At 47.3% G+C, this 23,226-nt stretch overlaps 1 protein-coding gene across 2 annotated transcripts in view; it reads right to left on the reverse strand.

The window, feature by feature from the left end:
• Positions 1–8,346: 8,346 nt before the first annotated feature.
• Positions 8,347–23,226, reverse strand: part of Kcna6 (potassium voltage-gated channel subfamily A member 6) — a 31,617-nt gene continuing 16,737 nt past the window's right edge. For both annotated transcript variants that reach the window (XM_060384243.1, XM_021631746.2), the window contains exon 2: positions 8,347–8,744. The gene's annotated coding sequence lies outside the window, so the exon portion shown is untranslated. The remainder of the gene's footprint in view (positions 8,745–23,226) is intronic.

Consider the following 23,226-nt stretch of genomic DNA (forward strand, 5'->3'; position numbering starts at 1 on the left):
AAAAAAAGAAAGAAACTGCAGCAAAATTCAATTGGAGCGGTGACTTTCCTGCCTCTGATGTTCCAGGCCAGCTGCAGCGTGGAGAAGTCTGCAAGGGAGAGTGGAGGCCAGGGTTCTTTCAAGGACAGGGACAGAGGGGAATGGACGGCAAGTAGTCTGCAGCAGATACCTCTCAGTATCCCACGGATTCTGGTCATTGATTGCCTCCTGATTCAACCAGCCACACAGTGATCAAGACAAGGCTCAGAGCAACAGCAGATGCCCAAGTGGCTGATGGGCAGCCTTGTGGGGATGAGAGCCCAAGGACAAGGCATCCCCAGAGAGATCCCCAAAGATTCATGTCTGGGGAAATCATAGAACAGAGCGGTCCCATGCTATCCAGCAGCAAGCCTAAGCTCAGCAGGAGGAAAGAGACTCTTGGAAAGCCAGGTTCCTATCCAGGATTTGGATACACGAAGATGGGGTAACCACAGTGCGGGGTTCTTTCTGTAGCCTGTGGTGAAGATATTGAGATAATGGGGACATGGGAGGACTACGTGGAGACATGATTTCACTTGCCAAAAGAGAGCGCGTGTTTGAGGTGGAAGCAAATAAGTTCCGTGCCTGCACACTCATTCATACACATGCATGCACACAAAGACATGCTCTCACATCCACATACTACACACATACACACACACGTACACAGACACATCACGCACAGATCCACACACTACACATACACATACCATACACACGTTGACAGGCCACATGCATATCCACATAGGCGTAGACATGCTACACAGGCATTCGTATATACATACACACATACAAACCACACGCTCTTTCACATGTATTCATACTTAACATACAATACACACACACCTTCATATGCACACACGTGTGTACTCATATACCCATATTTAACACGCACATACAGCTCTCTTTCCAGACCATTTAAAGGGCTCCGCCTTTTCCCTTCTGTGGACAGCCTTCATGGTTGTCTGGAGAAACACCTGACCGTGACTGCAGTGGAAAGGCCCTGGCCACTGCTGTGCTATTAGACCCTGTCAGCGTGCCCTTCGCACATGTTGGTCACCAGGGCATAAGCCATGCTGATAACTAGACAGCTTCAGGGACAGTCTTTTAGGAAAACCGTTGGGGCTTCTGGAAAATGTGCGCCACATCCCCAGACTAAATTCTTGCTGCCGATCCATGTCCCCATAGTTTGTCATAGAGGTTGCACAGGTACACATGTGTAGGTGATGGAAATTTGTCCCTCAGATGAATTAGGGCATCACACATCCCAGGGTTTCCTGGACCCATTTCTGTCTTCTCTCTGAAGTTACAGGACGGCCACTGCCCTTCCTAGAAGAGCACAGGGGTGCTTCTCAGTGGCTGGCACAGGAGCTGCTTTGATGTATATACCTCCAGGTGTCTGGTGCTGTTTACAGGGCTCCCACATGTGCTCGGTGGAGCAGAGAGGGCTGAGCGCGTAATGCTCATAGAGAAAGAAGAGGGCTGCGTATGCTCCTGTTGAGAGGAGGCGGCCAAGTGCACACTGCTCGTGGAGAGAAGAGAGGGCTGAGTGCTGGGGGCTCGTGTGGAGGGCAGAGGACTGAGTACCTGACACTCATGTGGAGGGGAAAGACTCGAGGACCTGATAGAAGCCCATGTGGAGAAGGCAGGGCTGAAAGAGGCACAGGGGTCACGGAAACTGAGTGGTCAGTTCCTGGTCACAGACTCGGGGTCAGTTCCTCGGTCCTGGTGGTGTTGAAGGTGCGGGCATCCTGTGAAGAGATGAGCTAAGGGTGTGCAGGGTGGACTGTGGGCCTTTGCAAATTCAAGTCAGGTAGAAACCACCACTGGTCTTGTTTTGTCTTCAAAACTACAGGTTTGACTTAGTCTTTCCCACTACAGAGTCCCTGTCCTTCTCACCCCGAGGGCAAGTGACCAGGGCAAACTAGCCAGTCCTTCTGCAGATCTATGTCCCCTCCATCACAATGTCCCTACACACCCAGGAAGGTCCAGCCAGTCTAAGCGCCGTGCCATCTCCCACAAGCCCCTGCCGCCCCCCCCCAAACCAACTTTCTCCAGCCTCGAACGGCACAGCACCCTTATTTTTTCTCATAGCAGGAAACACATTGCATAACGGGATCAATTTAAGGCACTTTGAGGAACGGAAGAAAAACCAAGTGCCTCAGTAATTAAACGGCCCCTCCCCTCCCCTCTCCTCCAGGCCCGTGGTTCCTGATGGCATCTGTGCACATCCAGATTGCAGTGCTGTGCCGAGGCCCTGGAACAGCTAGCTAGTGTTGCCCGTGTTCTCACAGGCTTTTTGCTCAGCATGCCTCAGTACTTTTCCTCTTCTCAGCTGCTCAGGCAGATAAAGCAAGAGCTCTGTCTCCCTCAGGTGGCCAAAACTCAAAAGCGCTGACCTGGGAGCCTTCGTTCAGATCCTGGTAATTAACCAGCGGTTCTGGCTCGGGCTCCGTTGCCTTGGAGACTAACCACTCGCTCAGCTCATCTGTGGGGTTGACTGTTGCCTGAAAGCTTAGAAGCCCCTACGTTAGGATTTTAGAAGTCCCTGCAATGGATGTGGGTGACTCAGAGTCGTCCTTGTGCTCCACATTCAATAGCACAAAATATCTCTCCACTGGTGCCCAGAAGGACCTTCGCCTGGGAAGGATCCGGTCATTCTTGGACCATTATTAGCTGAGGTTGTAGCTCAGCTGACAGAGCGCTCACCTAGACGGAACAAAGCCCTGAATTCTATCCCAAGAACCACAAAAATGTAGAGTAGTAGTACAGCCCAAGTGAGCTCCAGGGTAAGCCAAAAAAGTTACAAAACAAACAAACAAACAAAAAACACCTTCTCATACCTGTTCATTCAGCCGCTCCTGGGATTCCACTTTACCTATCTGTCATAACATCTGCCTTTGCAGCCCAGGCTGGCCCTTAGCTAACGGTCCTCCTGCCTCAGCCTCCTGTGTGCTGGGATTACAGGCACAGAACCTCCATGCCCAGGTAGGAATTTGCATTCCAGTATGTTTTCTAGATGATTCTAACCCACAATGAGGAGTGGGACAGGGCAGCCCAGATTGAGTGCGAGTGTCCTTGATGTTTTTTTTTTTTTTTTTTGTTACTGTTACTTTTCAGAAACCTTGTGTGAGTGCTAAAGAGCTGACCAAAACAAAACTGGAAGATACTTACTCAATAATTAACAGCAATGCATCAATTGGAATAAGAATCCTTTCTTCTGGACCCCTCCTTCCCTCCCACCCCTGACTGTAATCCTGTTCTTTAGAACCCGTCAAGGAAACTGGAGATGTAGCTCAGTTGGTAGCTTGCCTAGTCTGCCCCCAAACCCAGCACTGCATAACCTGTGCATGCCGTGTGCATCCCAGCACTCAGAAGACACAGGTAGGAAGATCAAGAATTCAAAGCTATCCTTGGCTGCATGGTGAGTTTGTGGCCAACATAGGACACATTAACCCCGGGTTCAAAATTTTAAAGGGGGCAGGCTTGTGGTGCATACCTTGATCTCAGCACTCAGGAAGCAGAGCTAGGCAGATCTCTGTGAATTGATCCAGCTTGGTATACATAGCATGTTACAGGCCAGCCAGTGCTACATCGTGAGATCTTGTCTCAAAAACACTCCAAACAAACATACCAAAACAGCTTAGAAAGGAGGCTAGGCCACCAGAGCATCTATGAGGTGTAGTGCTTGGAATTTGAGAGGATTGAAGATCCGGTCCCTAGGATATCAGAGTCCATACCAAAGCTCATAGAGGGACACCAGCTTGCAAAGAATAAGCATTCCTGGAGAGGAAACCAAACAGGGCAGGAGATGAGGTTGCTGTTTTGAAAAGACGCCACTTTTTATATGCTCCTCTACAAGCTTTGGAAAGCTGGCGACCAGTAAGCCTTAATGCAGGAGAGCAAACCCGCACCTGTTAGAGGGAGGAACTGGATGTTTGATTCAGCTCCCTGTTTGACAGAGCGGGGAAACTGAGGCCATGACTTAAAGATTGGCCTTGGAGAGAAAAATTCACCTTTCTCTCAGACCCCTTGTAACTCAGGTCCAATTAGTAGAAAGGAGATCTAAGTGATTTGACTTGCTTCTTTACCTGATTAGAGCCTATAAAATGTGGCCAACTGGAATTTTTGCTGGAGACTCATTTTCCCAAGAAACACTTGAATTTTTTTTTTTTTTTTTTTTTTTTTTTACTTTGTCATCTTCTGGTTCCTGGGGGATAGTTCTCCTCCACAGAGAGCAAACTGGACCCAAATCCCTTGGCCACCAGGCTTGTATGTGGAATTTCTACCCCAGTGTCATACAGATTCCTTTGGCCCTTTGAGGGGATTAAGAACAACACACCAGATTAAGAACAAAACACCTGCTTTCACAGGGCAGAGAACAAGGAGCCTCTGGTGCCCTCGCTGCTTCCGTATTCTCACAGGATATCTGAGCAGCCATGTTTTCCAGAGTGCACAGCACCGCAGGGGCGAGCTTGTCACCCATTTACCCCTAACCACGGACAACATCTGGGCAGCTGCACCACATCACAGAACCTGCAACACATCTCTGCCAAGGAGAGACCCTAACAGCCCCTAGCTGTGTAGACCTGAGAGATTTGCACAGGGGCAGCTTTGGCAGGAGCTGCAGCAGCAGCAACTATCATGCATTTGGAAAAGAAAGTAGCTATAGCTCCCTCTAGTGGACTGTTGTCAGAAATCCAAAGTGGAGAAGGATGGAAGAAGGGACCAACCCCAGCAGACATTGGAGCTGCTGGGCATTGGTGCAAGTAATACATTTGCTCTTCAGAGGAAGTTGCTCCCATCACACACAACACAGAACGCTTCGGTGAAACGCCTCGGTGACAGAGGCTGTTCTCACGATCAGCTGGCAGGCCCACCAGAGTTCTGGGGGTGCTGATCCCCTACCCAGGAGCCATTGTCACTCTGTTGTGAACAATCCAGAGGCAGTACTCAGTACAATCCAAGGCTAGCTTCCTTCCATTTGCCAGGAAGCTTAGAGAGCAGCCAGGTAGCCAAACCCCCATCCCTGCGGTACTCTGCAGTGCTGGTGTCCATGACGGTGACTAGGCGAAGTCACGGTTTATTGCATGTCAACAAAGCAAGCCAACAGGGCTCCCCGCAGGTGCAGGGAGCGTGGCTGCAAGTATGTTCACCCACTTTGCCACACCCTGCCTCCATAGTGACCAGTCATGGTCCTTTTACCCCGTGTCACCCATTCTGCCCCAATTAACCAGGTGGGTTTCATACTCTGAGGTCAAGGTGAAAGAGAGGGGTCCTCCTCTGTGGTTGGACAGGAAAAGGTACCAGGCTAAAGGTGCCATCCGGGCTGTTGGCTGTTAGGAAGGTGGGACTGAGGAACTCATACTAGCAGGAAAAGAACTTCTGCAGGGTCCACCCCATCGCAAGGAGAATAAAGATGATGGCTGGCACTTACACAGACTTACAGCCAGTGTGAGTCAGCACTCTACGTAGGTGAATCCATTTAATCATCACAAAAGCTTCGTGTCATCAGTAATCTATAAAGCTGTCCTTCTTACCTGGGTACCTGGCTCATTTTAATTCGGACCCGAGTCATCGGGTTGTTTTAACTGTCTGCTGCTCAATGTAGAAGCTATAACAAGAGCTGAACCAATGTGGGTCTCCCTAAGGCAAGAGATGGCTCCCATTTCCCATCGTGTTCTTGTACATGGAAACGAATTCATCTTGGTGGTCCGTGGATGGACTCCCAAACTTCAGAACTACGAATCAAGAAGAGACACCAGGGGAGGGGGGTGTCACAGGTCAGGTTGCTCATTTTCCAGGTGGGCTCATGGCAGATTGAGGACACGAGGAGGCTTGGCACATGTCACACAGAGTTGGTGCCAGGTCTTCAGACTTGCAGCCTAAAGCTCTTTTCCCTCCCCCAGACCATATAGCTACCACGAACTTGAACAGACGAACAAAACTGAGGTCTTGCTCTCTGGTCACCCAAGCATGTCCTGTTTCATCACTTATTTCAACTGACCCCGGAATCAGATAAAATTCACCCCTGGAACGGTCTATGACCCATGCTGCTCTGTACCCACAGTGCTTTGGGATTCTGATTACTTTTTCCTTAGGTGTGTTCCACCACTTGGCTGAGAAGCAGGCTCACCCCCGACTCTAGGCCTGATAGAAGAGATAGAAACGTGAAGAGAAGCGTGAAGAAGTGGGAGGGAAGCTGTGTGGGGGAGGAGAGTGAGAGACAGGGAATGAGTCATGGGAACTCAGATGTCTCCCATCCCAGGCCCAGGGTCAGGATGACAGATGGATGTGGTGACAACAGCTGCCCCCTCCCACTGGCTTTCTGGAGAAAGAGAGGTGGAGCTGTAAACGGCTCAAACTCTAATGCACCTGCTCTGAACAGTGAGGAGAAAACAGGAGCCACTCCGGTGGTAGACAGTCAGTCAGAGCCCCTCCTCTGTGACTGAGTGTTTGTCCTTCAGTGGCAGCCCAGGATGGGTCCAGACAGTGGCTCCCACGTGCTGACTTGACTGCCTTTCTTCCCTGCATCACTTCAGATTCACAGCCTTAGAATCATCCTTGCTGTCCATCCCCTCACATCCCACAACTGACCTCTCCTGTTTGGCACTGCTTTCCCTAAGGGCGGGATCTGTCCACGTCTCACTGGCTCCACAGCACAGCACAGCCCAAAGCATCCACTCTCTAAGACTGTTCAGGCTCACCAATGGTGAACCTGATAAAACTTAAAAATATGATCAATCACTTCTCAAAACTCTGCAGAGCTAGCTTCCCCCTGTCTCAGAGCACAAAAGAAATCCCCCAAGTCCCTGACTGGCCTCTCCCACCCTCCACCTAAAGCTTTCTCTGCATCATCTCCTTCTCTGCTCATGGCTGGCAGACCCACAGACCCTTGGCCTCCTCCCTCTGCCTGCAACACAGCAGCCATGTTCCTACCTTTGCATGGTCACTGAGTGGACTATTTTCTCCTGTTATCTACGTTGCTTACCCAGTGACCTCCTGTACTTTACTCAAGTGCCACCTCCTTGCTCAGGCTTTTCCCACCCCACCCCTTTTATCATTGTTCCCATTTTGCAGATAAACCTACCTGCTGTACAAACATCTAATTGTTTATTGTATTAAGTGCCTGTCTTTCCTGTGAAGAACCCAATCCTATTGCTTTTATTCATTAGTGAATCTCTGATGACCAGAAAAAAAAAAAAGCCCAACATATAGCTGATATGTGTGGGGGGGGGAGGTAAAACTTAGGGAATAAACAAAAAATTAGATGCTAGACACAGCTGGAGAATTAGACCCTTAAAAAAGATATTGGCCACAGGATTATTTAGTACAAAGAGAAGCGTGGTGGAGAAAAGGATGTGTGTGCCTCTCTGTGCGCGTGTTGGAAATGTTTGACAGCCACCTTCACTTGAAATCAACAGTCTGTGAGCACTTGATCATTTGAATATAAGTGCTTTGACGGAATCTACCAGCCAGAGCCTACGCTTATCCATTCATTCTCTCTGTCACTGATTCGGCTGACATCCATGAATGGTCCTTCCACATTGGGTGTTCTGCTGAACACCCGGTAGGCTGTGGTTGAGAATATGGTCTCTAGGGTAGGGTAACCAGCCTGGCAATGAGAACAGATCTGGGAGGATTTTAGCGTTAAGAAAGACTACCACACACCCCGTCTCCCACACTTGATTAGGATGCAAATTTAGAGCAACAGCAACAAATGCTTGAGTGAGTGACTACTGGTGTGGATGTCCTGCTCCTCTCCAGAGACCCCAGAAGAGCTTAGGAGGGATTGCTGGAGGACTTTCAGAAGTAACATAGCTGTTCTCATGAGGACAAGAAGGCAGCTATAGGCTCCAGAGAGAGCAATGAGTGTCACTAGAAGGGCATGCTGGTACCCACACACTGTCAGAGGCTGAGATAGGAAAATCAAAATCAAGATCATCTTTGTCTATACAGCGAGCTGGAAGACAGCTTGGGTCATGTGAGAAGGCCTGTTTCAGATAAGGAAAGTAGAGACAGCTCTCACTACCCAGAGAGGCCTGTGTTTAGAGGCTCTGGGAAGCCACTTGAAAGAGTTCTGATCTTGCCATATGCCCTCTGCCGTAGACTCAAGAGGCTAACCAATGGGCTGTACTTCTGGTCTCCTTGGGAAACATCCCCTCCCTGAGGCAATCTGCAGAAGCTGAAGGAGCGGCTTCCTTTGTGGCCCACGGGTGGCCAGCACCTGGGGTGATGAACATTCGGAAGCTGGCATCTCGATAGCTGCCTGCCTCTATCAGGGTCATGTTGGGCTTAGCTGCTGGGCTTGTTACACAGCGTAAGGCCTGGTTTCTGAGACTGTCATTTATTTATGAGTTACTCTTCCACAGCCAGCTTGTGCCCGGGTGGTTCTGCGGCACAGTCACGAATCCTTGGGATCCCACATCATCCCAATACCTCTTCTCTTTTGATCACACCATCAGCTCTCACTCTCCTCCTATGGCCCCACCCCAACATTCGCAATCCCATCTTTCACTGCAAGGAACTCCCCCGTCTCAGCCTTTTCTGTCTCAGTTGCTGCTTCTGGAAAGCAACCAGGGGTTGTGAGGCTGAGTCATTGAGTGGGGAGTGGGAGGGAAGGGGGTCTCATCCTCCGGAACAGTTGAAGATTAGGTAGTCTTCGTCCAACCGCTCTCAGAAAGGAATGCATAGGTATTCCGGAGTGGTCCACATGCAGGACGACCCTGCAAGGGAGGAAGGAGAACAAGGGAAGTTCAGTTAAGGACATATGGACATAAACATGGGAGGTGTCATCCTGCAAATCAGAAATCAGCTTCCTGGGGATGGTGAGATGGTTCAGCCATTAAGAGCATTGGCTGCTCTTCCAGAGGACCTGGGTTCAGCACCCACATGGAGGCTCACAAATGTCTGTAAGTCAAGTTCCAGATGATCCATCACCCTCATACAGACATATATAAAAGCAAAACACCAAAGCACATTAAATAAATACATAAATAAACAAATAAACTAATAAATAAATAATCTTTAAAAGTTGGCTTCTTTCCTCATCTCTGGTTCTCATCTGGTACCAGACAGCTATTCTCCACCTCTATTCTCCAGTTTGTCCACACTGTCTCCCATCATGCACTTCGACCACAGAGCTGTCCAATTATAGTTGAACCCAGGCAACCTCAAGCCATTTCCTCACACCTGACTGAAGCCTATAATAGGAGCTAAGCATTTCTGAACCAGGTGTCTTAAGTGCCTAGACACAGCTTCCTCAAGATGGAGACTAAGTTAACCATCATGAACTCAGGGCACCCATGTTTCCCTCATAACCTTGCACATCAGCAGATTCAGCATAATTTCTACATAAATCTCCCTATCAAGATACATTGAAACCATTTGACCCAGAGCTAAAAATGACAGATTAAAAAGCATTCACCGTACAAGGCAGGCAACCTGAGTTTGGTCCCTGAAATCCACGGAGGAAGGGAAAGAATTGACTCATTTAAGTTGTCCTCTGCCCTTAGCACACATCTGTGCTCTATCTGTCTCTATGTCTCTTTGTCTCTGTCTGTCTGTCTCTCTCACTTGCTCGCTCTCTCTCTCTCTCATACACGCACACACAAAGAAAAAACACACACAGCAAACACTTTTTTAATTTTTAAAAAACTATTCCAAGAAATAACGGATATTTTGTCTATGAGAAGAAAAAAAAAAAAAAAAACAAGTTTCTTTGAAATAAGAACCAAAACATAAAACAACAAAGCCTAGAAAATGAAGGAGGTGATTTTCCACCTTAAATAGTATCAGTCCAAGTAAAGATTAGCCAAAGCTCAGAGAGCTGAAGCAGAGACCACATTCAACAGGAGGGTATAGTCCCAAGGAAGTCAAGATGAAGGCCAGTTCAGCCTAGTGTGGCTAAACACAGTAGGAGATTTACACAGCTGGCATGGAGAAATTTCCTGCACACAGTAGGAGGTTGACGCTGCGGTTATGAAGTTTATTGAGCTCCAGTCTCCTCTCAGAGACCAAACAGTGGCAAGTATACAGAAGACATACAGGATATACAAAAGGAGATGCTTGGTAGCTCCAGAAGAAAATAAGTCATGTGAGAAATAAAATATAATTATAGCCCAGCCTTCTACCGGGGCCTCCATGAGGAACACTATTTACACAGTCGCAGTAAAGAAGAACTGAATGCGGAGATAGTAGAAATTGTGACATCTATACTAAAGTGGGTGTTTGTGTGTACTGAGCAAGGGTGGGTGGTATCTTCCATAGCAGGAAGAGAATTTTTCTAAGACTTAGAGAGCAAAACCTCGAAAGCAGTATAAGTGAATTCCAGGGAGTACAGGGGGTCCAGACAGAACAGCTAAAGTAAAGGAGGGAGTTTTTCTAAGAGCATAATGGGGGAGTGTGAGGGCAGTGGTGGTTATTGCAGGGTATGAGGCTTACAAGGGTAACTGGTTTTTTTTAAACTCAAACTATTTTCATTTCCTTTTAGAACGCCAGTTCTCAACCTGTGAGTCACGACCCCTTTGGATGCCGAACAATCCTTTACAGAGGTCCCATGTCAGATATCCTGCTGCATAGGAGATACTCACGATAGGATTCATAACAGCAACGAAAATCACAGTTACAAAGTAGCAATGCAATAATGTTATGATTGGGTCATCACAGCATGAGGAATTGTATTAAAGGGAAGCACGGCGTTAGGAAGGTTGAGAACCACTATTTTAGAGGGAAAGAAAAAATTATATGAAAATTTCTCAAACTCCTAAGACACAGTCTCAAGTTAAAAAAAAAACAAAAACAACAACAACAAAAAAACCTTACAGGATTGCCAGATTTATCACACACCAAAATTGTTTTAAAAGAAAGAAAGAAAAAAGAAAGGAAGAAGGAAGGAAGGAAAGAAAGGAAGGAAGGAAGGAAGGAAGGAAGGAAGGAAGGAAGAAAGAAAGAAAGAAAGAAAGAAAGAAAGAAAGAAAGAAAGAAAGAAAGAAAGAAAGAAAGAAAGGAAAATGAAGGGAGGAAAGAACAACCAGGGAAATGTGAGTTTTAGAAGAACAGAGCCATGTCTTTCAGGATAATGGTGTCCAAAACTTTGCAGACATTACTCACAGTTTATCTGAAGTTCAGATTTAATGAGCATCCTCCACTTTATCCAGCAAAAGCCCCTGTCCAGCACATCCACACCAAGGCACAGAACCAAGACTGCAGAGCCAGGACAAGGTGATCCTAAGTCTTACATGAAGCAGCAAGTTCACAGGGAAGAAAATCAGAAAAAGCCTCCGCTTTTCTCACGGCAAGACTGGGAGTTAAGGAACAGGAGTATGGTGTCTGCAAAATTCTAAGGACATGTGACATCCGACCTGGAGCTTCCTATCCATCCAGTCTCAGACAAAGCTTGAGAATGGAATGAAGGCATCAGGCTTGCCAAGTTTAAAACTGGACATTCGTTCATCAGTTCTCAGGTGAGTGCAAGGCTGCCCCACCCAAGGAAAAGCAAACCCAGACTAAAATAGAGTCCAGGAAAACAGAAGGCCAATGAAGAGAAAAAGAAAATGAATTCTCAGGACAACAGTTGTGCCAAGGCAGAGAGAGCAGGCATGTCAGAAGGGGAGAGGGGAAGGTTCCAGAATGGAAGAGCCGGGTGATAGGAGACCAATAGAGAGCCTGCATGGAAAATGATATAGAGGGGTTTTCCAACTGTGTCAGAGAGCCTGGGAAGAACTATAAATATGAACACAGATAATTAATCAGGTGAAGAAAATGGGGCAATTATTAACAAAGTGTTTGCAAGAGATTATACGACCATTATCATAATGCGCTGCTTGGCAATGCAGAAAATAATACTTGATAGTGATAATGACATAAACAGCAATGTAAACAAAACATTAAAGGAGGGCAGAAAAGATGTGCCAGGCATGTGGCTGCATCTACAAAGACAAGAGTTGATGTTCTGTGGCTCAGAGGCCGTAGGCTAACCCACAAGGCCCTCCGCCTTCTCACCCCGCTCTTCCACCCTGACTTTACCCCCTTTTGGTCCCTCACCTCACTCACCTTCCTCTACAGAGAAGTCCCCTGGCTGCTCTCATCCTCACCATGGCCTCCTGCCTCCGGGCTTCCGCCCTGCTGTGTGTAGCCCTCTGCACGGAGTAGCCTGGCGATACATCCACGGGGCTCACCGCCCCAACCTATCAGGTCTTCACTGAGACAGCACCTGCTAAGCCCTCTGATGAGCCCTCCAATTCCTAATGTAACACTGTTTCTTCTCTGAATCTCCCTGTAGCTCTCTGACTGGCATTCACTTATTCACAGCCATTTGTACTTAGCGTAGCATAACGAGCTGTCATAGGAATATGCGTTAGTTACTTTTGCTGTTACTGTAACCAAATACCATGAGGAAGCAACAAAAGGGAGACACAGTTTCTTTTGGTTGACAGTTCAGCAGGGTGTGGAGCTGTTGTGGCCCAGAAAGTCTGGAGGTAGGAGCTGGTCACATTTCATCCATTTCATCTAGGCTTCCTAGAAGCCTCGAACAAACAGGAAGTGGGGCAGGAACCAATTTGATGATTTTGATCATGGACTTCATTATTGTTGAATGTCCCAAAGACCCATGTATTGAAGGCTCAGATGGCACTGGGCTGTGGAAGTGTGGTGTAGCAGGAGGCCATTGGGTCCCTGGGCGCTTGCTTTTAAAGGGGAAATGAGAGTGCAGTCCCATAGGCCCTAAGCATCATAGTCAAGGAATCAGACTACAACTTCTGAAACTGAATCACGATGAACCTTTTCACTTTGTATGTTTCCTGTCTCAAATATTTGTTGCAGGGACAGAGCTGACTAACTCAGCCTTGCAGCTCCTAGAGGTGTTGGAATATAGCCTGGCAGCATGTGACTCGGGAAACAGCGAGACTCTCCCTATATCTGAGAAAAAAGATACAAAGGTCATCGCTATCTCCAGTTGTGCTCAGAAGTCAGAAGGCCTCCTGGCCGATTGGGAGCTCCTTGCATAATCTCCTTGAATGCCAAGCTGCACCGCTGAGGGCTATGGTTACTCACAGAGACATCTTTTTTTTTTAATTTATTTTTAATTTATATAATATTCACTTTACATTCTGATCATAGTCATATCCCTCTTCTCCTCCCGGCCTCCTCCTCCCACCTTCCTCTGCCTATCCCCCTATCAGAAAAGGGGAGGCCTCCCACCCACTCCAGCACATCTAGTCACATCAGGACTGAGATCATCCTCATCCACTGAGGCCAGGCAAGGCAGAAGACCAACAGAGTCGACTAACCTATGTTCATGGAAGCTTGCAGAGAGGGAAGCACCAACCAAAGAGCATGCATGGGCTGGACCCAGGTCCCCTATGCATATGTAACCACTGGGCAGTTTGATCTTCGCGTGGGTCCCCTAGTAAGCTGAGTGGGTGCTGTCTACCACAGGGACTCTGTTGCCTGCTTTTGATCACCGGGCCATCTTAATCTTCTCATCTGAATCAGGTGGTGTGTCCACACGAGGATCTGGCAATGGCTTTTCTAGGAGCATGGACACGCTCCTCGTCCTGTTTTGGTATTGCTGTATCTAGGCTATGGCCTTTCTTGCGGTAAAAGAGCCCTGAAGAAACCTAGCTGCAGCAGATGCTATTTGGCTTAGTTGTCCATTTGGGGAAAGGGAATCATCACTTTGGCCAGCCAATGTCCCTCTGCCGTTTCTTTCTGCAACAGAGCACAAACTTCTTCTAGAGAGGTCACCTTTACGCTTCATCTCAGCCTGAGTTCCTTGGGCCCCAGGAGCCACAACCTTCCCTCTGAAGGTTGTGTAGGAACTGGATACGGCCAGCTAAGCATGCCATTCCCTTGGTCTCATCATTCGTCCAGGTGGAGGCAGACTACTGAAGACCATACTAGGAAGAGGCTTTTTTACACTGGGTAAGCACACAGGTGAACAGAACTCAACAGAGTCCACAACAACAGCCCCTAAAGCTGGGTGTGGTACCCACGCCTGTACTCCCATCTCTCAAGAGGCTGAGGCAGAATTATTACGGTGAGTTGAAAATCAGCTTGAGATACATAGTAAGTTCCAGGCAGGAGTTCATAGAGGGGCTTAGGGAAGGGAGAAGGAAGGATATGGAGAAAGAAAGAGAGAAATGGGTGCATATAAGTATGGACAAGGGATTTTCAAGAGTTTAAAAAAAAAACAAACAGTTGAATGGTGGCAGCAGAATGGGTCAATTGTGTAACCGTTGCATTAAAAACGGGTTTTCTCTTAAACTTCTTATCTTACAGAAAGGCAAGTTCAAGTAGAGCATAAATGTCAATCACAACATCTAGAACCAGGAAAGTCACAGACTGCAAGAGAAAAGCCTGAGGAGCCGCAGCTTAATGAAGAGTTCCTGAAGATCACATCAAAAGTACAGACCGAGTGCAGTGGCACAAGCCTTTAGTACCAGTACTCGGGAGGTATAAGGAGTCAGATGTTTGCATGTTCAAAGCCAGCCTGGTCTTCACAGTGTGTTCCATTCCAACTGGTGCTACATAGTAAGACCCTGCCTCAAAATAAGTAGATAAGATGAGATCAATACGTGAATCATTTTAAAAATGGTTTTAAAAATAATCGCAATCCCTAAAGATAAAGAGTGTGTCGATAAATTTGACTTCATCAAAATTTAAAATTATCCAGCTAATCCTCTCTGGGACTGGAAAACAAAAGCCGCCGGCTGTAAGAAAATATTTGCAAACCACATGACTGATAGAATATTCATTTCCAGAATATCTAGGACTATAAAAACTCGGTAGTTTAAACAAACATATTTAACTAAGAATTGAGGAAAAGACCATATGACTGGAAGGATTACAGAGGTAGCTGGTAAACACATGAAGGTTTGTTCACTGTGTCAAAGAAATGCAAATTAAAGACCAGAAGAGCCATCGGTACATTCCTGTCAGAATAGCTGCAGTTACTTAAATATATCAATTATATGTATAGTTATATGCATAATTCCTAGTATACATACATACATTTTGCATACTGACACATGGCAGCGTATTTCACACAGGCTGCACCTGAAGAGCAGTAGAGTTCAGGAAAAATCCTCTACTGTGTGGTCTTGCTGTCAGCATGGCTCCCACAGCAGCAGTCTCTGGTGACCTCCAGTGGAGGCTACTGTTTCCCAGGTGTCGAATGCATGAGGCAAGGCCAAGCAGAATGCAGACTGGCAGGCCAGCCTTTCCCTTTGTTTCAGAATAAACCTATTTGCCAAGCCTCTCCCTTTGAGGACTTCCTGGCCACCATGAATATTTTATGAAGGTCGTTCCAGGAAAGAGATACTGCTTTAACACACACACACACACACACACACACACACACACACACACACACGTACACTGCTCCAAGTCACCTGAGAAGTCGGCCAAAAGAATTTTAGCTTGACCCCAGGAAATGGAATCAAGACTCTATATACCACCACGGAGCCTGTGAAATAACGAGCAGCTCCCTGTCCCTGCATGTCCTGTGCCCGTTTTCCAGAGCATCATGGATGCTCATGGAGATGGTCTTTGTGGCTCAGCAGAGCAGTACCACGAATACAAAGGTTCTTTTCAGTTCCCAGCTGCAGAGTCCACACAGGCCTTTCCATCTATGGGGCTCTAGCAAGTGCTCCACATGGAGCTGTCGCCCCAGAATCCCTGCAACCATCATGTGCGCCCCACCCCCCATCTGCTGGGCTCCAGGGGAGCATGCAGAGAAAGGCGGCCCCAGCTCAGCCAGCTCCGGAGTGCATTGTCCAAAGCGGTTCCTGAACGATCATAAAACAGACCCAACGTCAGACTGCTTGTTATTTTCACCAGCATCAGTGATAAAATGCATCTCCTGACCTCTGGACCACCCAACCACCTCTCTCCAAAGCCGGCCACACAGCCCCCATCTCCACAGGCAGCTAGCTTCTCTCATTGCTGTCTTCACTTCAGCTGGAGGCAGAGGCTCACTCCCAAAGGGAAGCCCTGATGAACCAGAAGCTAAAGATCAATAGTTGCTACCTTAAAGCACTTAGCTTAGAAATGTGAGTTACACAGCATAAGCTAACAGATACATTTTCAGTCCGGGAGCTGCCTTTCCTTGGGGGGGTCACCATTAAATGTGAGGTGTTTATTTTTGCTTTTGTTTTTTGTTCTAACGTCTTCCTGCTTGTTTTTTTTTTAAGCCATCGTCAAGACTGAGAAGAGAGCTCTGTCAATAAAGTGATTGCCTTGAAAGCATGAAGACGTAAATTCCATCCTCATAACTCATGTTCAAAAAGAAAAAAGCCAAGCAAATGGTGTGTGCTTACAACCTTGGCCCTGGGGAGACAGAGACAAGAGACAGGAGATGGCTGGGCTTACTGGCCTGGCTGTCTAGCCTGCTTGGCAAACTCCAGGCCACTGAGAGATCTTATCTCAAAAACAAAAAACACCACGGCCAGCCTTCCTAAGAAAAGGCACAGCTTTGTCTGCCGGCCTCCGCATACAAATGCACACACAGAGAGATACAGACACAAAGATACAGATACACACAGAGAGATACACAAACATACACACACAGATATACTAGCACACACACAGATACAGACATAGAAACACACAGAAAGATGCACACACACACACACAAAGCCATTGGCCGAAGCAGAGGTGACTTAACAGCTAGCTCCCTGACATAGAGGTGACCCTGCGGGTGAAAAAGAGGATGGAGTGACCACAAGTAATTCCAAACATGCCACTCGGGGACAGTGAATGATTTAAAAAACCACACTGGTCTCAGAACAAAGCAGGGGGAAGAAAAGGACTCTGTTGATTTGACTGAGAAGCTTTTGTACTGCTGAGCCACATTTTGTACTAAGCCCCCCTCCCGGTCTGTCCCGGAACACTCCAGAAATGCCTGTGATATGAGAGAAGGCAAGAAAAAGGTCCCTCTTTCTTTTTTTTAAATTTACTTTTCAAGGATGTAGAAGGGATGAAAATGGAACCCAGAGGCTCACCTGGCACACAGTCTATCACTGAGCCCTATATCAGCCCTATAATTCCCCCAATTTTTTTTTTTTTAGTTCAAAAAAAGACTAAAGGTGTAGGAAATGACACCAGGTCCCAGTGTCACCAAAGAGGAGGCAGGAACAGACCTAGGTCAGCAGATGCGGTGATTGCGCTGTCTCCATTCTGCCTCACATAGCACCTGGCTAGGGTCATTTCTTCAAAGTCGAAGCTGTTACATTACCCCTTAGTCAAGAGAATGCTTTGGACACCATGACCCACCTCTATTATGTAACAGCTGTAGCAGCCATGGGGCCTTGGCCCAGTCATTCCATCTCTCAGCTCCTCCATTCTCTTTCTCACTTGTGTGCTCGTGAGTGGATCGGATCCCTTTCAGCACCTGTGGCTTGGAAGAATCCTACCTCCCCCACAGACTGACCAGCCTGGACCTTCCATATCCACAGATGGTTTTTAGAAAGGCACAGACTGACTCAACTTCAGTGATAACCAAGCCACTGTGGGGGTGGGTCTAGCCATACCAGCCTGCCTGCCAGGGGCTCAGCCCTGTGGGTGAAGGGCACTGTGAAGGTCTCCAGGCCACTCTGACAGGAAGAGTTCCCAAGCCATCTCTTCTGGACCTCAAGTAGCTGCAGGAACCACTCTGCCAGTCCATCTGCCCTTTCCTTCACCCAAGAAAAGAGTTAACCTTTCCCTCCTCCTCTCCCCTCTCTCCAAATCTTCCTCCCCGGCAGAAGTCACAGCGACAGGAGGGACCATTGTGTAAGAGGAGAGGGACAGAGTCAGGGTGGCTTTTCTAGAAGAGAGTGAGCCTTTCCTCAAAGCTGGAGCTGGGCATCAGAAGTCACTGAGGACACAAGCACCTTCTGTGCCAACCCACAGTGCGCAAGTCCCAGTTCAGGAAACTGCTGACAGGGGCCTCTGCTTGGGGACAAAGCTGCCTATCACAGGTACGAGGGATGGAAGCCGCAGCCTTGGTCCTCTGCCCGGTGCAGCAGAGGTACTGCAAGGTTCACCTGCATCATCGGCCGGAGGAGCAAAACTCCACCTCCTCCCCCCACGCCCAGGCATCCCAGGATAGAAGCTGCAGGAGCCCCACACAGCAGCCTGAAAGCAGCTGGGAGCTTCTCCAGGACACAGCCTAGTCTGGGCAAGGAAAATAAAAAAGGTTTGGAGGAGGAGAAGAGGGAGAGGAAGATAGTCCGTGGTGGGAATCAGGGAGAGAGGCTGAACCCACAGTTAGTGGCCAGCTGGGGGTGGAGGCATAGACAGAAGTCATGGTTTCTGGGTCGCTTTCTCTGGTGGAATTCCCATCAACCATGGGACTCCTGGTTGCAGCGACTCCAACCCTATGCAGTGGCCTCACAGGAAGGACTCAGATGAACTATGAGGCTTTTGAGGAGGTAGGTAGGGGACGCTTGCGGTGGATATGAGTTGGTGATGGGTGACCATGGGGAAGAGGGGACACAGTAGCGGGCTGCTGCAGTTTAAATGGGACTCCTCCCCTGTCGAGGTGCTGGAATTTCTACAGAGTATCTGCAGAGGAGGGGCTTATCCTGAGGGCTGAGAGCCCAAGATCTATTGACAGACCCCTGGGGCTGACATGATGTGGGCCGCCAGGCTGCCCCTCAGTGCCATTGCTTAACTGTGATGTGGGATAGCGGATTGGAGGCTTCACAGCTGCTGGCCCACAGGGAGGCTCTCTGAGGACCAGGGGTGGTGGCAGCAGCAGAAGAGGCTGTGACGGAGGCTCTGATGGTTTCACCTTGGACCAGTCTTAGGAGAAGGAGACAACCCCTTTCACAAGGGCAGGGGGTTGTAATTCAATGATACACAATATGCTTGCCTAGCATATTATGGGTCCCCGGATTTAATCATCACCACTGAAAATTAATATGCATATATAAGCAGAATGAGTGACTAGCACCTGGCAGGCTTGCTGTGGCCCAGGAAGAAAACAAATGCTGCTGTTGAAGGGTAATGCTTTGTCATCTTGGGCAACTGGGTCTACCTCTCCTAGCCAAGGGTAATCTGCTCTGCTGGTCTACATAGTTTGCTATAGTAGCCCATGGTATAGAAAAAAAAAATTATACAAGAAGTGTCATTCAAAGTAAAGATGTGACACTGTCACCACCGAAATTTCTATAGTTGGTGGTACTGGGTTCTAGATTCTCACACCAGTCTTTTGAGAAGTTTTTGTTTGTTTGTTTCATTTTGTTTTTTTAAATCTCATACCCAGACATCAATCTGGGTCAATTATGTAAATCCAGGTTGGTAGACAGCAAAAGGGGAGAAAGTGAGCCTGGTGCTTGGTGAAGGTGGAGACCTACTTTCCTGGGCCTTCCCAATCTTCTGGTGTCCTCGTGCTACTGCTGGCATTGCCTGCGAGGCAGGTACATGCTTCCAGACCCCTCCCAGAGCTGCTGTGTCCCCACGGTTTCCATCTGCAGATTCGCCCAAATTTCCATCACAAATCCATGGGGGTTAGATACCTCTGTACGAAACTCCTACAGACTCTTTCTTGTCATCACTCTCTAAACGGTACTGAACATGCACTCACACAGTGCTGTATTGTAAATTACCTAGGGATGATTTACATTAAAAAACAAATAAATGATTACGCATGGTGCCTGATTATGCATGGACGCTGGTATCTGTGAGGGTCTAGTAACAAATTCCCCTCAGATTCCAAGAGCTGAATGCATTCAGCAAGTAATGGAAGCAATAGGGTCACACCTCGGGAGAGGTCGGCAGGGCCTCGCCTGCTGTTGGAAGAACCACTCGGATGGTACCTACAGCTGTGTGCTCTGGGGGTGGACTTACTCTGGTCAGCCAAATTCGGTCCTGTTCCTCATGCTCCACCAGAGTGATAGACTTCCCAGGCAGAGAATGAGGGAAGGTTAAGACAGAGAGGAGTACAAATAAGCTAGGCTAGCTAGCAGTACCCCTAAGCCTTCACTCAGTCCCTGCCTGCCTCAGTTTCCCCACTAGTTTTAGCATTTTGTCAACGGCTCGTTTGGGACTGCTCACGTCACAGTCACACTTTCCCTGACGGCTCTGCTCCACTCACTGAGTATACAAATGTGTGTGTGTGTGTGTGTGTGTGTATATATATATCCACACGTGCGCGCATGCACCTAATCAAACACAGCAATGGAAAAACGGAGAACACAAAAGCCAATGAACTCCTATTGGCAACTGTGCTCCTGGGAAATATAATGTGGTATTGCCAGGCATCCCTGAGGCTGTTCAGTTCAGTTCTTCCATCTCACAGAGGTGACATTAGCTTTAGTATTTGGAAGAGGGACCCCAGTGGCTGACTATCTAGGTCAAAATGCTGCCACCTTCCTTCCCGGTGTGAATTTGGTGACTGGTGGGCAACTGGGCAGATAAGGTGGGAGAGTGCAGGGCACACGGCATTTATTTGTTTATTCCAGATGGGGGAAGCTGGAGCCTGGAACACGACTACATATGCTGCAACTACCTGACCCTGGGGAGCCTAGGAGAGAGTTTTATGTGGGAGCAAACATCTATGCCGAATATTTCTCTGTGTCAGTGTTTTTGTCCTCCCATCACTGAGAGCTTGGATAGGACAAATTGTTTGCATTTTTATTTGTTTTATATTTTAAAGGATGTTTTAAAACTATTCTTAACTATGGGTGGGTGTATAGGCCTGCGTGTGCGTGTGAACATGTGAGTTCAGGTGCCTGAGGAGGCTAACGATAGCAGATTCCTTGGACCTAGAGTTGCATGCGAGCTGGCCAGTGTGGATAATGGAAACCAAACTTGGGTCCTCTGGAAGAGTAGCAAATGCTTTTAACTTCTGAGCCATCCCTCCAGCCTCTCTATTGTATTTTTTTTTAATAAAATGATCGAATTTCCCTTTTTTCTTACTGTCTCCGGTAGCCCAGGCTAATCCTGAACTCAACTACAGTCACAGCCAACCTTGAACTCTTGATCCTCCTGCCTCTACCTGCCAGGTGCTGGGATTACAGGTGTTATACTCACCATAGTTGGATTAAGATGCCTTTTAAATGATATGCCCTATGACTTCTGCAGTAAATCAGATGCAGGGTTAGCAGGCCTAGAAGAAGCACAAGGACCTCAGTGTCTTGACTGTGGGACTCTGGAGCTATTCACTTTTTGAATTGGCTTGTTTTTCATAATGAGTAGAAATGTTAGTTTCAAAGTCAAAACTCAAAATGTTTGCTTCCGGCAATACGTTCCAGGTCAGACAGCAATTTAGAAGCCTACTGTGCTGGTTAGTCTTAACTGTCAACTTGACACAATCTAAAATCACCTTGTAAGAGAGTCTTAATAAGGAACTATCAGGATCAGGTTGGTCTGCAGGCATATGTGTGAAGAATGTCTTCATCTTAATGAGGAATTATCTGGATGAGGTTGGGCTGTAGGCGAGTCTGTGGGAGAATGTCTCGATTGTTAATTGATATCAAAAGACTCTGCCCATTGTGGGCAGACCACTCCCTAGGCAAGGGATCCTAAAGAGTATAAGGAAGGAAAAAGCTAGCTGAGCACTAGGCATTCATACATTCATTTCTCTCTGCTCTTGACCGGGCATATGATGTGACCAGCTATCTTAAGCAATTGCTGCCTTTATTTTCCTGAAATAATGGACTGTAACATGGAATCATGAGCTAAAATAACACTTTCTCTGCCTAGGTTGTTCTTGTTAAGGTATTTTATCGTAGCAACAGAAATGAAAGTAGGACACCAAACCAAGTTTTCTATACTGTCAGGTCCTACCCCTGAAAGCTGAGAGCAACAGAAACCAAGGATAATGAATGAATATCAAAGAGAGGCAGAGTCGAACATGAAGCTTCCTGGGCAGAGCTGCTTTCTACCCTATAGTCACCACATGGCCTGCCTCGCCTGTGGGGTTACTCTCCCAGGAATAGACAGCCAGTTCAGACTTTGTTTAAGGATACCAAAGTGTTATACCAATCTCTCTCCCCCGTGCTGTGGGCTCCTTTCCAAAAGTCTGAGATGCTGCTTAGCATCTGCCTGGTTTGCATCCCCTGCCTCTTCTTAATATAGAAGAGTTTTTCCATGCCCAACATTTTTCCAATCATAATGCCAAGGTGTGTGACACAGCCAAAAAGCAATGAGTATTTATTTTGCAATGTCAAAATGGAAAGAAGGATCTGGACACACTTAATAACTAAGATAGACCTTGTCTAAGAAAAGCAGAAAGGAAGTAAAGAAAAGAGGGAGGAAGGGGGGGGGGAAGAAGGGGAAGAGGCATGAAGAGGAGAAGAAATGAAAGGGAAGGAGGGAGGGAATTATTGATACCAGATACTAGATAAGATTGTTCTATCTCTCTTCAAACTGTTCTATATAACCTGCTCAGTACATGTTTCAATGGTATATTCTGCTCTTTGTCTATAAAATGTGAAGCTGACATAGGGTCTATAAGCTGTAAAATGCAATTAAACTTTATGAAGTTGAAACTGCAGCAGGCTTATCTCTTTTTCTCAACGAGCACTCCAGCAACAACTGCTTGGCAGCCATGCCTGCAGGGTGTACAAGGAGGGAGCTGTGCCTTCTGTGAAGGTGCTGGAGCATCCACGGAATCTCCAAGCAGAAACTCAATCATCCACTTCAACCCCTTCACATCCAGATCAAGACGATGGGCCAGAGGATAAGGCTCATGGCCGGTACTTTCTAGATGAGCAGCGGGTGATTTCCTGAAGGTCACACAGCAGAAAGATCCAGGATGACATTTGATTTCCCTCTGCTCTATCTCCAGATTTAAGGATCAGAATAACTAAAAATCAGAAACTCTTTCAAGGTTCGGGGAATTCAGAAAAGGAGCAATTACCACAGCACTAACAGGCAAGAACATCTCTTTCTCTCTCCTTTTACCTCAGCATGGAAGGGATACCTTTTAAGAGGATACCTTTTAAGAGGATACTGGATACCTTTTAAGAGGTTTGACAAAATGAGCCATGTGAAAAAATGAATGGCTAGTGTTCCCAAGGACTCATACACACTAGAAGGTACTTCCATTTTCCATACGTTTCTCAATAGCATGCTTGGATTATACTTTCCTGGGAGTTGCAAACAGAAATCACCTTTAAAGACAAACAGAGGGTGGAGATGAAAGAATTCAGAAGGACTTAACTGCTACAGGGCTTCTCAGAGCATCTCATTTGAGGTGCCTCACTATGAAGCAGTGTT

The sequence above is a fragment of the Meriones unguiculatus genome, chromosome 5 (genome assembly GCF_030254825.1).
Source record: "Meriones unguiculatus strain TT.TT164.6M chromosome 5, Bangor_MerUng_6.1, whole genome shotgun sequence".
Classification (NCBI taxonomy): Eukaryota; Metazoa; Chordata; class Mammalia; order Rodentia; family Muridae; genus Meriones; species Meriones unguiculatus.